The following is a 15,503-nucleotide window of genomic DNA, read 5'->3' on the forward strand; positions in this document are numbered from 1 at the left end:
AATAGCAAGGCCCTGCCATTTAAAATAACTAAGTGAAGTACCAAAATGATTAAGTGAAAAGCGACTTTAATACCAAGGAATCTCTTTAGAATGAATGGAATTGTTGAGACAGAGTGAATTGATTAGTTATCAAGAAAGACAGATACTGGGATCCTGATCACATTGCTTTCCAATACATCCAGTATTAACCACAGGAAATTTGAAATGTTCAGACCATAAGGCATCTTCAAGTAGCAAACAACCATTACTAAAAGAGAAGGGTCAGATCTCTCAACTGTAGGTGAAAAGAACCAAAATAAAGTAAATCAGAAGCTTTAGATTTAAATGTGAATGGTGGAATGAGACTGATTTAAATGTGAATGCTGGAATGAGACTAAGAAGTTCCTATACTGTACATAGTAAAGTTTGTGAAATATGGATATTTTAAAAATAAAAATAATACTTGGGATAGATCTGAAAATTTAAAAATCTTCCCATTAATTTGATATACAAAATGGGAAACTTGACAATAATTGTGTTAACAGCAACAAATTAATGTTATAATATTGTATAGCTGAGGATATGGCTTTAAATATAGTAAGTTTATTTTTTTTCAGTTTTTAAAAAACAAACCTTCAAGAGAATGATAAGAGAAGACAGAGATAAGAGAAATTATTTTCAAAAGATGCATGTGATAAAGGATTATTAGCCATAATATACAAAGAACTTTTAACACTCAACAATAAGAAAACAACCCAATTAAAAAATGGGCCAAAGATTGGAACAGACACCTCACCAAAGAAGATACAAAGATAGAAAGTAAGCATATGAAAAGATGTTCAACATCATTAGGGAACTGCTAATTAAAATCAGAAGTATACACCTATTAGAATGACCAAATTCTAAAACACTGACATCAAATGCTGGAGAGGATATGGAGCAACAGGACACTTATTTGCTACTGGTGGAAATGCAAAATGATACAATTACCTTGGAAGACAGTTTGGCAGTTTCTTACAAAATTAAACATATTTTTACCCTATGATCCAGCAATCACCCTCCTTGATATTAGGTTGGTGCAAAAGTAATTAAATCAGAAAGTAATGGTAAAACCGCAATTACTTTTGAACCAACCTAAAATATTTCCCCAAATGAGCTGAAAATTTGTGTCCACACAAAAACCTACCTATGATGTTTATAGCAGCTTTATTCATAATTTCCAAAACATGGAAGCAACAAAAAAGTCCTCCAATAGGTTAATAGATAAATTAAATGTGGTACATCCAGGCAGTGGAATATTATTCAACACTAAAACAAAATGAACTATCAAGCCATGAAAAGCCATGAAGGAGACTTAAATGCATATTACTGAAAGAGGCCAACCTGAAAAGGCTACACACTGTATGATTTCAACTATATGACATTTCGGAAAAGGTAAAGCTATGGAGCCAGTAAAAAGATGAAGGGTGAGGTGCAGGAGAGGGATGAAGAGGCAGAGCACAGAGGATTGTCAGGGCAGTGAAACTATTCTGTATGATACCACAGTGGTAGATACATGTCATTTATGCATTTGTCAAAGCCCATAGAACGCACAACACCAAGAATGTACCCTAATGTAAACTGTGGACTTCAGGCGATGATGGGTTAATGTAGGTTCATTGATAGTGACAAATATACCATTCTGGTGGAGGATGCCCATAGGGGGTGTGTGTGTGTGTGTGTGTGTGTGTGTGTGTGTGTGTGTGTGTGTGTGTGTGTGTGTGTGTGTGTGTGTGTGTGTGTGTGTGTGTGTGTGTGTTGTCTGTAGGGGGATATATAAAAACTGTACTTTCTACTCAATTTTTGGGTGACCTAATTCCTCTCAAATAAATAAATGACACACTGTATGATTCCATTAGATAAAGTTCTAGAATAGGCAAAATTAATTAATGGTCATATAAGCCATGATGATGGTTTCCTCTGTGGGAGGAATGACTGGAAGGTCACATGAGCAGGACTTCTGGGGGCATTGGTAATCTACTTCTTGATCTGATGGGAAGTATACACTTTGTGAAAATTCATTGAGATATACACTTACTTGTGACCTCTTTGTATGTATATTATATCTCAATGTCTTAGTATAAAGTATTTTAAAAGTAAAAAACACCCTGCCCAACTTTACATTTAAATTTAATTTCCTAGGAATCATTTGTTCTCTTAAGAAGCAAGTAATCCATGTTCATTTCCTTCCAATAATTTTGGAAGAAATTAATGAAGTATTGATGGATTAGTTAGGATTCAACCAAGAAAAAAGAAAACATTCTAAGTATTTAACATGATGATTTTTAATATAAGAAAATGGTTACAAAGATGAAAGAATTGAGAAGCTAAATTGGGAATGGTGGATCAAATTGAAGATCAGCAGCCTCAGGAAGCCAAAGGCACTATCAATCATGATTCTCAAGGGACAAAAGGGAAGAGGTAGTGTTAATGAGGTTCGGGGTTCAAGGTCACTGGAAGAAGCTGGAGGTAAGGGGTAGGAGGGGAGGGGAGGCTCTGGCTGGAAAATACAGCCCATAGGGTCAGTCCCTGTGGAATAAAGAGAGGCAGGGCGGGGCGAGGAATGGCCCTGAAGGTAACAGGCACAGATGGGCACAAGTGGAAAATAAAGGATTCAGAAAATAAGTTTTTCATTTTCATTTTTTTCTTCTAGAGTAACTGTTACACTAGGCAAATTGATTTACTGGTATTTTTGATGGGCACCGAGTTTAGCTTCTGGGAACTGCATTCAACACACATCTTGTAAATAAATAGAATTACCATTTTAGTTCCAAATCCAATCTCAATAAACCAAATTTATACACCCGTAAGTTTATGAAAGCATTATTTGCCATCATTTTGAAGTTAATCAAAAGTATTAAGGAAGCATCTCTGCCTTTCAGATTAGATTTAGCCAGTGGCCAATGCTCTGTCAGCTGCATTATTTTATTGGAATTGTAAACATAGGTATATGCTGGTGTTCTGAAGATCACCTTTCTTCAAAGTACATAATAAAGCCACACTTTGAAAACTAGACTTAGGAGGAGGTGGAAAGCCACACAATATCCTCAATATGACCACCACTCACTTTCTCCATTCCCCTCTATTCTGCTGAAAAATGGCAATGGCATATATCAGACTAATATTAAACCACCAATTTTAGGCTCTTCTCTTTTCTAACATGGAAGGGTGATGACATATGATGACGTAAAATATATTTATTCATTCATTTCATGGCCAGACAAAACAAAGCTTAATGTGTGTGTGTGTTGTGTTTAATTGTACATAGCACTTTAAAAATTTAGCACACCTGCCCTTAACCATGCCCTACTTTTAATTCTAAGCAAAATCTCCCAATAAGCACATCTAAAATGTTATCCCTATCTCAAACACAAATTTGTTAGTGATTAAACCACTATTATCACCATCAAATTTTCATTCAGTTTATGCCATCAAAAATTTTCTCTCATTCTGGTTTATTACTCTGATATTAAATACATTTTATATTTTACAAATTATATAACCTTTAGAAGAGAATGAAGTATTATGGCATTTGCTTAATAGAAACCGGGAAGTGACGGTCAAGACAATCATTATGTTATATAGCTCATAGTTCAGATGGTTTCTGATAATAATAATAATAACAATAAATAAACAAAAAGACGGCAAGTCTTTCATTGTCTGGAACCTCACTAAAGGTACGAAACTGAAAGGCATTGATAATATTTATTTAGCCATCTTGCTCCACCTCAGCATTGATAATATTTAAACCCATTTTCTTTTCAGGCAAATGAGAGGAGCACTTTAAAGAGAAACAGTTCAATATTCATCTTAAGTTCTTTGTCTTAAACACACTCACCTAAAATTCAATGAAGGGACAGCATGAACTTTTCAAAACCATCTATATTCTTTGAAATGGCAGTTGATTATGGCACTTAAAGACTTCCCAAGCACTTCATCCAAGGATTGGTAAATCCTATTTATCTGCAATGAGAAAGTAGACTTTTATTTAGCTAACCAATTCACACTTCTATATTTATTACACAAACAGGAAGCCAGAATTGGCAGATCTAGAACATACGATATTTTATAAATCCTCTTATCCTCTATTAATAACGTATGCAATTTAGAACCTTGCTTTTCATTTAGTATAAGAAATATTTATAATAATAGACATTTATGGTAGAAGTCATTTCACAGATGAGGACAGTGAGTCCCAGAGGGATGAAGTGATCATCCAAGATTTAAAAGCTGGTTAATGATAAAGAGTTGCCTGGAACATTGGGTTCCTGATATAGCTCTATGGATTTAGTTGACTGAAAAACCAGAAATGGGAAAACATGAAATCTTTGTTTTCCAAGTAGATAGTTTTCTGGGATATTTTATTGACATAATTTTTACTAAAGCCAAGTAAAGTACTGCTACGATCAGAGTCCTCAGACTAACATTTCCTCTGATGGATTGAGCTTGAGCAGTCATAAGTAGATACCCTGTAAGAGGGGACTACAAGGTGGACTACAAAGGCAACCTAATGTTACTTAATAATCCATATAATTATGCTGTATAGTAATAACATATAAATTGTAAATATTTCACAAGATTGGCTGTTAATTTTTCTTAACTAAGCTGAATGATTTTATAAGCTTTTCCTTCTGAGAAAATTTCTAAATGAGAACTGAAAGAGACAAGCTCTAGACTGCCCGCCCCAATGCCCAAGATCCCTGACCCTATGCCTGGGAGTGACCCAGGCACTCCACTCATCATCTCCCGTCAGCCAGTCCTCCCCAGTGTTCTCTTCCTCCTCACCCTTTCTTCCTTGCTTCTCCTTGTGAACACACAGGCTGGGTGTTACTATCCCAGGGGCCAGATGGCTTAAAGCAGCAAAAATTTGAAGCTTAGGAAATCTCATGTTAAGATGAAGGAAAAGTGTGGGGAGGAGGGACACAGTAAAGTAAAAGGGACAAGGCATCTGGTGGCAGTGGGGGTGGAAAGGGAAGGGATGGAAGGAACCCAGCTCTGCACCTTTGCTGGGTGATGGGTGCCTTCTGCTTCTGACTCCCACCCCATGCTTTCCTCTCCCAACCCAGGTTATCTAAAATGAACACAATAATTATTTCAGCTTTCATGACTGGGTTGAGGCTTCCTATGACTTGAGGTACAAAAGAAAATTCTATAACAAAATCTTCCCCTTCCTCTTATCTAAGTTCTCAGACATGTTCATTATTATGTGAGGTTTACTTATGATATGGTTTTGCTGTGTCCCTGCCTTGACTTGTAGTTCTCACAATCCCCACATATCATGGGAGGGGCCCAATAGGAGATAACTGACTTATGGGGGCTGTTATCCCCATGCTGTTCTTGTGATAGTATAGGGGCTTTTCCCCCTTTGCTCGGCACTTCTCTCTCCTGCTGCCACATGAAGAAGGATGTGTTTGCTTCCACTTTCACCATGATTGTAAGTTTCCTGAGGCCTCACCAGCCATCTGGAACAGAGTCAATTATACTTCTTTCCTTTATAAATTACCCAGTCATGGGCAGCTCTTTATAGTAGTGTGAGAATGACCTAATACAATTTAATAGGATATAAAGAGACTTTCACTACACAATTAACCACTATTCTGTGACATTCAGACCCAACAGTCTTTCCCTGTGCTATGATTCTAGGCACATACATCTGTTTGACATTCTTTGAATTAAATGTATTATTACAACAATAGTACTTTCAGATATTTTTTGTTTCTTAAAGTACATGTTTTTTTTAAAAAAAATTGGAGTTGGAGTAGATTAGACCTATGTATCTGAGAATAAGTTATATATTAAAAATATTTCTCCCATGAACACAGCTCTCTAAGCCACAGCACCTGGAAATAAATGAAAATCGCATACAATCTAAAGTATTGTATTTTCACCTTAGGCTATATCTATGTATATAATAAAGTGAGATAAACTTATATCCAGCTCTATCTGGCAATGTAGAATCACTCAAGAAATCACTTGGTATTGTCCTAGGGACCTCTTAGGATTTGGCTGCTGGTTGTTGCTCCTGTACCTGACAATTTTGGGAAGGATGACTTGCATATTTCTTTTCTTTTGTCCAGGTCCAATGGGTTACTCCAGACTGCAATAGATTTGGAGGGAGCCTAAACAATGCTCAGATACAGACACTGTGTTAAAGTACCCCATGGGTGGTCCAGGTTGACATCTTGACCAGGATCTACGATTAATAAAAGTTGCACCTTGGGTGGTCTACGGATCACAAGCCAGCTTTAAATTCTGCTGTTCCTCTTCTACTAAGAAGTGACCCCATTTCACCCCATATATCACAGATCGTGATTAAAAGAAGTTAGTTGTCTAATCTGGAGGCAGATCCATCCCTACCATTCTTGGCTTCTATCCTGCATGGCAACTCCAGAGTATGCAGAGCTGAATATCCTCAATTCTTTCTACTCTTTCTTTCACCTGAGGGTGGCAGCCTCCCAAGCTGCTAGTGAATTAAAGGCATCAATCCTACTCTACTCTTCCTGCAGCCTACTGGACACTTGCAAAGCAAAATTGTCACATGAACAGTGGGTGGGAATAAAAATGTTACCTTTCTCCATTCTCTCCCTCTCTCTTTGAGACAAGGTCTTGCTCTCTCACTCATGCTGAGTGCAGTGTCATGATCGTGGCTCACTGCAGCCTCAAACTCTCCAGGCTCAAGCAATCTTCCCATCTCAGCCTCCTGAGTAGCTGGGACTACAGGTGCTCAGCACCACGCTCAGCTAATTTTTGTGTTTTTTGTAGAGATGAGATTTTGCTATGTTGCCCAGGCTGGTCTTGAACATCTGAGCTCAAACAATCTGCCTGCCTCAGCCTCCCAACATGCTGGGATTACAGGCATGAACTACCATGCCTGGCCCCTTCTCTCTTTAAATTCTTATTTAAATTACAGGTCAGCTAACTTAAATTCTAGGTTGGCTAACTTGTGACTAGAAATTAAAATTTAGTGTCATGGTATAAAATAAAAATACTGTATTCTTTACTGAGCTCCCAGAAAGGCTTTCCGCCATGGTCTGTATTGGAGCTAGGAACCAGTGTCTTACCACAGAGAACCATAAAAGAAAGAAGTATTTCATTTATTTTGGGTGCTGCATTTTAGGCATATAGGCTAGATGGAAGTTGCAGGAGTCACATTTTTGCTTAATAAGAGGACCCCCTCAAACTGGAGGACACAAAACAGAATGGGCCACCTAAAAAGGTAGTGATCTTCATACCAATGGTATCAATTTAAATAGAGGCTCAATAATCATTTGTAGTGGTAGGATTTGGTAAAACATACACGTTTATTACAAGTTGGGATATGTGGTCCTCTCAGCCCAGATTCTGTGGGACCTAGCCAAATATTAGACTGGAGAAGAGTCAACATTCATGTTATTATTCCTATTTATGCTCGGACTGATGTTCCTACCATAAATAGCACTCTGTCCTCACTCTCTATTGTTTATTTTGATAAAATAAACTGTACTGCCACTACCTGATGTATTATTTATTCATTATCTCTTCACACCAGAATATAGCTCCACAAAGGCAGGAACTTTTTTCATTGTTGTGCACCTGATGCTTAGAACGGTGGCTGGCACATAGTATGCCTGCAGTAGTATTTATTGCACGAACAAACAAATGTATGAATGAATGTATATTTTTGGTTGTCACCAAATTTAAATCTAAGAAGTTTGGATTTTTCTTTCGCACAAATATTTGCAAGTCAGATTAAAGCTTCTAGATGATGATTTTATTTATACATACCTTAGAATAAACAAGGTAGGGTGAAATACAAGATTAACTAGCAAGAATGTAGTGAAAGAAAAATGCTATTACATTTTCTTATTTTAAAATTTGTCTTCTTTTTCTTATAAATATTTGGTTCAATTTTCTTTCGCTTACCCTTGTGAACTTGCGCCATATTAAAAATAATTTCATCATCACAATCTGAAGAATTCATGATTATTTTATTCACCCTAAAAATATAAGGAATCCAAGCAGAAATTTTAGCTACTTTCATTATTATTCAAGAATGGGTAGCCTAAATATTAAAAGGAGGAATAAAAAGGTGCTCTCCAGGACTTCTTTTGAGGGTATGACTTTTGTCCAGTGGTTCTCAATCAGGGTGATTTTGCCCGCAGGGGACATATGACAATGTTTGGAGACATTTTTGGTTGTGCAGGGTGGGTACGTGTAACTGGCATCTAGTAGGTACAGGTCAGGATGCTGCTGAACACCTGAAAATTCATAGGACTACTAACCCCCAACCCCCAGCCAAATAATGAACAGTCCAAAATGTTGATAGTACCCAGGTTGAGGAACCCTGGTAGGTGGTCCGAGTTCCTTTGAGTCCTAATTCTATTATGTAATTTTACCACAGGTCCCATCCAGACCTCTGAAGTTGAACAAGGTAAGTCTAATTTCCATTTTGAAGCTTCCTCCAACTCTATATACCACGCGAATTCCTTCCTGCACCTCCCAGCTGTGCTCTTAGACCCTCTCTGTATTCCAGTCCTTAGTGCTGCCACACAACTCTTGGAGGTCTTTCATTGCAGCACCTGTTATCATTTAAAATTACCATGAATTTTCTTATCGCTTTATAAGAATACGTGCGACTCTGGGCAGGGACTTATTGCTTGTTTCTTCATCATCTCTAGCACATAATCTTTAATGATGAATAGCAATCATCACTAAATTCTTGTTTGAATAAATGATTGATGGTGGAACAGTTAGCAAACACCAAGCTCATGTTTTCACATCTGGTTCCTGTACAGAGTGGCAGTATAAACTTATTCAAATAATTTCACCAGATTATTAGTTATCGGCCTAAGAGCATCAAAGTGGCTTAGAAAGTTGTGGTAAAATTTGGATTTTACCACATGATTTGGAATCATGGCCCTTGGACTAAACCTAGAGTCACCCCAGACACAAGGATATTAATTAAGTCAGAGTCAGGGAGAGGATGGCTGGCAAATGGGCCTTTTTGGACACTTAAAAGCTGGAAACAGAATTAGTGCTATTGGATGCTTAGGCATCCTCTCTATTTTAAGGACTTATTTTTGTTGACACACAGCACAATATGAGAGGCAGGAAGGTCTCGGATGTCTTTACTTCCTATTAAGGGCATAGCTTATTTCTTCAAGCCCCTAGGATAAAGGGGCTGTGGCTGTGACAGTTTAGTTGTTCACATCCAGTGTAGCACCTTCGCGGAAGGGCAAGATCACACAGTCAGGCAGGTCTCTCCCATTAGGGATTCTGGGCCCCAAGGAAAGTGCCATTGAGACTGGCTGCATCAGCTCCTAAGCTGGGCGGCAACCTAACTTCTGTGAAGTTTTTAAATCTTTGGACAAATAATCAGGGAAATTAATCTAATCCCAGAAGGGGTTGTGCATCTATAATTCGTTTCCAACAAATCACAGCCCAGTGACTGCAGAAACATGTTGTGTACTTCACAATTCTGGATATCCATATAGGACACTGCTGTGCCTCACTTTTCAGTTGCCTACTTTAATACTTATCTCTGATAAAATTTAACAAGACAGCAAGAAGATATTTGAGAAGTATAAGATAGTAGCAGAGAATTCGGTTTTATTCTTGATATTTTGTCAATAAAAGTGGATAAAAAGTTGTATCTTATCACTTAGGTTAAAGTAAGATAAAGCAGAGAGAACAATATTTGGACAAAATAGCTGTCAACAGGAAAAAAATATATACCCTCAGCAATGAATGTAGAATTTTTCATGCCACAAAGCCGAAGACCTACTGACATTCAGGAACACTTAAGAAATAATATGATGGCCTGCCTGTCAATATCAGTTCAGCTGGGTATCCAGTCAACTGTTTTAAAGGTGCTGAGAAAAATGAAGGTGGTTTAAAAAGGATTTATCAGCTGTTTCTTGCACAGCATTTTTTTTTTTTTTTATTTCTGAAGGACTGGCTCTGCGTATCTTTCTGTTGCATTGTATTATAAGGTTAAGACAGTTGCTTATCGAGATGATACTTGCATTTTTAAAAGGTAAGGTGGCTCATGCCTGTAATCCCAGCACTTTCGGAGGCCAAGTCAAGCAGATCCCTTGAGCCCAGGAGTTCGAGACCAGCCTGGGCAACATGACAAAACCCCAGTGATTAAGTTTACTTAAGTATCTCAGAAATTTTGTAGAGAAAAAATAATAATAATACTACTAATAATACAAAAATTAGCTGGGCGTGGTGGTGCATACCTGTGGTCCCAGCTGCTTGGGAGGCTGAGGTGGGAGATCACCTGAGCCCAGGAAGCAGAGGTTACAGTGAGCCAAGATTGTGCCACTACATTCCAGCCTGAGTGACAGAGTGAGACCCTGTCTCAAAAAACAAACAAACAAAATGTAAAAATAATTGGCTTACATGCTAATACTTATTAAAAATCAAGTTTTATTAAAAATAGATCAAGAGACAACAATAAACATGGAGTTTTTAAAGTGCGGTTATGTGTGTGTGTGTGTGTGTTGTAATCAAAGTAACTTTCCTTTTAGGAAATGTAGAAAATATGATAAATTGTGAAGAAAATTAGTATCACCCACATTCCACCCCACAGGAAATCCCTATGAAGATTTTATACATTTACTTCCAGTTATACACACACACACACACACACACAGAGGCATATGTTTGGGCATATATACACATACCACATAATTTTTAAGGAAGTAGATGAAGGACTGTAAACTATATATAATTTTGTTTTAATATTTGAAACTTTTTGTCCTATTATTAGCAATCTATACATATTCAGCATGAATACTTCCTCTGTTTATGGCTATGAAATTATTTTTATTCAACTAGCTCATTAAAGGATATGATACATATGAAGATATGAGACATCAGTAGTGGCTGAATGCTTCTTTATTTTATTCATGTACTTTACACACATTCACACAGAACACATGTCAGCTGCATTTCAGGGTAAAGCAGTAAGTCACTATTTTATTTTTATATTAAGGCTTATTTTGTTATAGAAATCGCTACTGTACAAAACTCAGGCATCCCAAAATATTAGAAAAATTGGAGTCACTTTCTTAGAATACACTTTTAAAGGGAGTGATTATCTCATTTTGTATCTTTTTAAAAAATACAATTGAGAAACCAATGAAAGTCTCATTGTGTATTTACCTACACAAATAATCACTAAAACTAAGTATCTCAGGTTTTCTTAGGTGAAAATCTCCTTTTATGAATATAAGTAGGGCAATATGAAACTAAAACTAAGTATAGATAAATGCCACCCCACAGTGACGAATGTCACTAAATCTTTACATTCTCCATGTTGAAATTAATTCCAAGTAAGGCAGAAATATTCACGTATTCTCACTGATCAGGACAAAAAACAATGTTTACCCAAGTGCAGTCTTTTGTCTCCTGCATCTCATTACACCCACCAAATTGGCCAAAAAAGAATTAAATTGAATTTTGCAGGTTAAGTAAAAATGTGTCAAAGGTTAGTCTAACTGGCTTTTAAAAAGCCATATTTGTAGTTACCTACAAGCAGGTATACCACAGAGTGCATTGAAATCTCTCTGATACTATGTGATCACGATTTTGCTCATAATTTCCATGCATTCGTTAGAGAAGCCCACTGCACACTTCTAAGAGACTGATACAGTGTGATCTGGTATAACTGTGTCTGTTGATACTATGATGTAAAGTTCAATCAGAAAAGAAGGAAGGAAGAAAGAAATGAAGGAAGAAAGGATAAAACCTTATAAAACTAGATATCGAACAAAAAGGCAAGATAAAAAAAGATTTTGTGGGAACTCTATCAGTTACATTAGTAACATAAAAAACAGGGTGAATGGAGAGGAGAGAAAACGTTTGCATGCAGAGTACCGTACTTCCTACAAATATTCTGAATTAAATTTGTACTGAGCATATGTAATTCCACATTTTTAAACATCATTCTTGAAGATGGCCAAACAGGAATAGCTCCAGTCTACAGCTCCCAGCGTGAGCGATGCAGAAGATGGGTGATTTCTGCATTTTCAACTGAGGTACCAGGTTCATCTCACAGGGGCTTGTCATGAGCCAAAGCAGGGCAAGGCATCACCTCACCCAGGAAGTGCAAGTGGTCAGGGAATTCCCTTTCCTAGCCAAGCAAAGCTGTGACAGACAGCACCTGGAAAATCGGGTTGCTCCCACCCTAATACTGTGCTTTTCCAACGGTCTTAGCAAACGGCACACCAGGACATTATATCCTGCACCTGGCTCAGAGGGTGCCACACCCCACCCACAGAGCTTCGCTCATTGCTAGCACAGCAGTCTGAGATGGAACTGTAAGGCTTCAGCGAGACTGGGGGAGGGGCTCCCACCACTGCTGAGACTTGAGTAGGAAAACAAAGCATCTGGGAAGCTCGAACTGGGTGGAGCCCACCACAGCTCCAGGAGGCCTGCCTGCCTCTGTAGACTCCACCTTTCAGGGCAGGGCATAGCTGAACAAAAGGCAGCAGAAACCTCTGCAGATTTAAATGTCCCTGTCTGACAGCTTTGAAGAGAGTAGTGGTTCTCCCAGCACAGAGTTTGAGATCTGAGAACGGACAGACTGCCTCCTCAAGTGAGTCCCTGACCCCCGAGTAGCCTATCTGTGAGGCACCCCCCAGTAGGGGCAGACTGACACCTCACACGGCCAGGTACCCCTCTGAGACGAAAGCCCCAGAGGAACAATCAGACAGCAACATTTGCTGTTCAGCAATATTCGCTGTTCTGCAGCCTCTGCTGCTGATACCCAGGCAAACAAGGTTTGGAGTGGACCTCCAGTAAACTCCAACAGACCTGCAAGCTGAGGGTCCTGACTGTCAAAAGGATAACTAACAAACAGAAAGGACATCCACATCCAAACCCCATCTGTACGTCACCATCATCAAAGACCAAAGGTAGATAAAACCACAAAGATGGGGAAAAAACAGAACAGAAAAACTGAAAATTCTAAAAATCAGAGCGCCTCTCCTCCTCCAAAGGAACGTGGCTCCTCACCAGCAATGGAACAAAGCTGGACGGAGAATGACTTTGACGAGTTGAGAGAAGGCTTCAGACAATCAAACTTCTCCAAGCTAAAGGAGGAAGTTCGAACCCATCGTAAATAAGTTAAAAACCTTGAAAAAAGATGAGAAGAATGGCTAACTAGAATAACCAATGCAGAGAAGTCCTTAAAGTGCCTGATGGAGCTGAAAACCATGGCACGAGAACTACACGACGAATGCACAAGCTTCAGTAGCTGATTTGATCAACTGGAAGAAAGGGTATCAGTGATTGAAGATCAAATGAATGAAATGAAGCGAGAAGAGAAGTTTAGAGAAAAAAGAATAAAAAGAAATGAACGAAGCCTCCAAGAAATACAGGACTATGTGAAAAGACCAAATCTACATCTGATTGGTGTACCTGAAAGTGACGGGAAGAATGGAACCAAGTTGGAAAACACTCTTCAGGATATTATCCAGGAGAACTTCCCCAATCTAGCAAGGCAGGCCAACATTCAAATTCAGGAAACACAGGGAACACCACAAAGATACTCCTCGAGAAGAGCAACTCCAAGACACGTAATTGTCAGATTCACCAAAGTTGAAATGAAGGAAAAAATGTTAAGGGCAGCCAGAGAGAAAGGTCGGGTTACCCATAAAGGGAAGCCCATTAGACTAACAGCAGATCTCTTGGCAGAAACTCTACAAGCCAGAAGAGAGTGGGGGCCAATATTCAACATTCTTAAAAGAATTTTCAACCCAGAATTTCATATCCAGCCAAACTAAGCTTCATAAGTGAAGAAGAAATAAAATCCTTTACAGACAAGTAAATGCTGAGAGATTTTGTCGCCACCAGGCCTGCCCTACAAGAGCTCCTGAAGGAAGCACTAAACATGGAAAGGAACAACCGGTACCAGCCACTGCAAAAACATGCCAAACTGTAAAGACCATTGATGCTAGGAAGAAATTGCCTCAACTAGCAAGCAAAATAACCAGCTAACATCATAATGACAGGATCAAATTCACACATAACAATATTAACCTTAAACGTAAATGGGCTAAATGCTCCAATTAAAAGACACAGACTGGCAAATTGGATAAAGAGTCAAGATGCATCAGTGTACTGTATTCAGGAAACCCATCTCACGTGCAGAGACACACTTAGGCTCAAAATAAAGGGATGGAGGAAGATCTACCAAGCAAATGGAAAACAAAAAAAGGCAGGGATTGCAATCCTCATCTCTGATAAAACAGACTTTAAACCAACAAAGATCAAAAGAGACAAAGAAGGCCATTACATAATGGTAAAGAGATCAATTCAACAAGAAGTGCTAACTATCCTAAATATATATGCATCCAATACAGGAGCACCCAGATTCATAAAGCAAGTCCTTAGAGACCTACAAAGAGACTTAGACTCCCACACGGTAATAATGGGAGACTTTAATACCCCACTGTCAACATTAGACAGACCAACGAGACAGAAAGTTAACAAGGATATCCAGGAATTGAACTCAGCTCTGCACCAAGCGGACCTAATAGACATCTACAGAACTCTCCACCCCAAATCAACAGAATATACATGCTTCTCGGCACCACACCACACCTATTCCAAAATTGACCACATAGTTGGAAGTAAAGCATTCCTCAGCAAATGTAAAAGAACAGAAATTAAAACAAACTGTCTCTCAGACCACAGTGCAATCAAACTAGAACTCAGGATTAAGAAACTCACTCAAAACTGCTCAACTACATGGAAACTGAACAACCTGCTCCTGAATGACTACTGGGTACATAACGAAATGAAGGCTGAAATAAAGATGTTCTTTGAAACCAATGAGAACAAAGACACAACATACCAGAATCTCTGGGACACATTCAAAGCAGTGTGTAGAGGGAAATTTATAGCACTAAATGCCCACAAGAGAAAGCAGGAAAGATCCAAAATTGACACCCTAACATCACAATTAAAAGAACTAGAGAAGCAAGAGCAAACACATTCAAAAGCTAGCAGAAGGCAAGAAATAACTAAGACCAGAGCAGAACTGAAGGAAATAGAGACACAAAAAACCCTTCAAAAAATCAATGAATCCAGGAGCTGTTTTTTTGAAAAGATCAACAAAATTGATAGACCGCTAGCAAGACTAATAAAGAAGAAAAGAGAGAAGAATCAAATAGATGCAATAAAAAATGATAAAGGGGATATCACCATTGATCCCACAGAAATACAAACTACCGTCAGAGAATACTATAAACATCTCTATGCAAATAAACTAGAAAATCTAGAAGACTAAACGAGGAAGAAGTTGAATCTCTGAATAGACCAATAACAGGCTCTGAAATTGAGGCAATAATTAATAGCTTACCAACCAAAAAAAGTCCAGGACAAGATGGTTTCACAGCTGAATTCTACCAGAGGTACAAGGAGGAGCTGGTACCATTCCTTCTGAAACTATTCCAATCAATAGAAAAAGAGGGAATCCTCCCTAACTCATTTTA

The 15,503-nt window shown here is 38.3% G+C and overlaps 1 protein-coding gene across 22 annotated transcripts in view; it reads right to left on the reverse strand.

Annotated features, from left to right (window-relative positions):
• Positions 1–15,503, reverse strand: part of DTNA (dystrobrevin alpha) — a 391,156-nt gene that overhangs the window by 206,732 nt on the left and 168,921 nt on the right. For 20 of the 22 annotated variants that reach the window (XM_058438478.1, XM_058438477.1, XM_058438474.1 and 17 more), the window contains exon 2: positions 3,857–3,981. The exons of the other annotated variants lie outside the window; for them this stretch is intronic. The gene's annotated coding sequence lies outside the window, so the exon portion shown is untranslated. The remainder of the gene's footprint in view (positions 1–3,856; positions 3,982–15,503) is intronic. 22 annotated transcript variants of the gene reach the window in all.

The sequence above is a fragment of the Hylobates moloch genome, unplaced genomic scaffold (genome assembly GCF_009828535.3).
Source record: "Hylobates moloch isolate HMO894 unplaced genomic scaffold, HMol_V3 SCAFFOLD_5, whole genome shotgun sequence".
Lineage (NCBI taxonomy): Eukaryota > Metazoa > Chordata > Mammalia > Primates > Hylobatidae > Hylobates > Hylobates moloch.